At 42.9% G+C, this 1,602-nt stretch overlaps 1 non-coding gene across 1 annotated transcript; it reads right to left on the bottom strand.

Annotated features, from left to right (window-relative positions):
- Positions 1–235: 235 nt before the first annotated feature.
- Positions 236–342, bottom strand: LOC141688443 (small nucleolar RNA R71). Its single transcript, XR_012561885.1, has one exon. It is a non-coding gene; the product is annotated as a small nucleolar RNA R71 (small nucleolar RNA).
- Positions 343–1,602: the final 1,260 nt, after the last annotated feature.

The raw sequence follows: 1,602 nt of genomic DNA, 5'->3' as shown, positions 1-1,602 counted from the left end.
TGGGGGTTCTCCTACTGAAGACCCCAACATGCACATTAGGGATTTCATCGAGATCTGCGACACTTTTAAGTTCAATGATGTGACTGAATATGCTATCAAGCTGTGACTCTTCCCATTCTCTCTGAGGGATAAAACTAAGTGATGGTTAAATTCTCTACCAGCAGGGTTTATCACCACTTGGGAAGATCTTTCTCGAAAGTTTCTCACTAAATTCTTCCCTATGGCGAAGACTCCTGCAATCAGGAATGCACGTACTCAGTTTGCTCAGCAAACTAGAGAATCTCTGTGTGAGGCTTGGGATCAATTTAAGGAGATGCTAAGGAAGTGCCCACACCATGGCATGCCTGATTGGATGATTATTAATTGTTTCTACAATGGATTGGGTGCTACTTCTAGACCCATGCTCGATGCGACATCAGGAGGAGCCTTGTGGGCTAAGAGCTGCAATGAAGCTTATGAATTGAATGAACTGATGGCTGCTAATGAGTACCAGAATCCTTTACAGAGACTGACTCAAGGAAAAATTTTCGGAATTCTGGAGTTGGATGCAGCAACTGCTATAGCTGCCCAACTTAAGGCTTTGACGATGAAGGTGGACACTCTGGCTAATTATAGAGTTAATCAAATCGCTAGTGTCTGTGAGCTTTGTGCTGGTGCCCATGAGACTGATCAATGTGCAATTTCTAGTGAATCAGCTCAGTTCGTAAGCAACTTTCTGCGTTCGCAACAACCTGTGCCAGCCACTTATCATCCCAACAACAGCAATCATCCTAATTTCAGTTGGAGCAACGCTCAGAATGCGATTCAACAGCTTTATCAGCAGTATCCAGCTAAGCAGTACAACCCCCCAGGTTTTCAGCAACCGTAATATGCACCAAGATAGCAACTTCAGCTGCAACAAGCTAATAAAAAATCTGAATTAGAGGAGTTGAAGCTTATGTGCAAGAGTCAAGTTATTTCTATCAAGACCTTGGAAAATCAAATTGGGAAAATTGCCAATGCCTTGTTAAATTGTCAGCCTGGTAGACTACCTAGTGACACTGAAGTGCCAGGAAAGAGGGAAGCTAAGGAGCAGGTAAAGGCAATCACTTTGAGGTCTGAAAAGTTTACGAATCCCGAACAAACTCAAGTGTTGACTGAAGAAGCTGGGGCTGAGAAAGAAGTAGAGTAGCAGGAAGTAGAAGTGGAACCAAGGAAGACTACTGTTGAGCACACTCCTCCTGAGGGTAATACAGGGGAAAAACAGATCTATCCTCCACCGCCTTTTCCTAAGCGGCTGCAGAAGAAAAAGATGGATAAGCAATTTGAGAAGTTTCTGGAGGTGTTCAAGAAACTTCATATCAACATACCTTTCGCTGAGGCTCTTGAGCAGATGCCTAGTTACGCAAAGTTTATGAAAGGTATACTCTCTTAGAAAGTGAAGCTAGATGACTTAGAGACTGTCTCTCTCACAGAGGAATGCAGTGTTGTGCTACAACAAAAATTGCCTCCGAAGCTTAAAGATCTAGGAAGCTTTACTATTCTGTGTACTATTGGAAAAATGTCTTTTGACAGATGCTTATGTGACTTGGAAGCTAGCAGCAATCTGATGCCTTTGTCAAT

The sequence above is a fragment of the Apium graveolens genome, chromosome 9, assembly GCF_009905375.1.
Source record: "Apium graveolens cultivar Ventura chromosome 9, ASM990537v1, whole genome shotgun sequence".
Lineage (NCBI taxonomy): Eukaryota > Viridiplantae > Streptophyta > Magnoliopsida > Apiales > Apiaceae > Apium > Apium graveolens.
The sequence above is the reverse complement of the archived record's forward strand: the minus strand, read 5'-3'. Positions and strand labels throughout refer to the sequence as shown.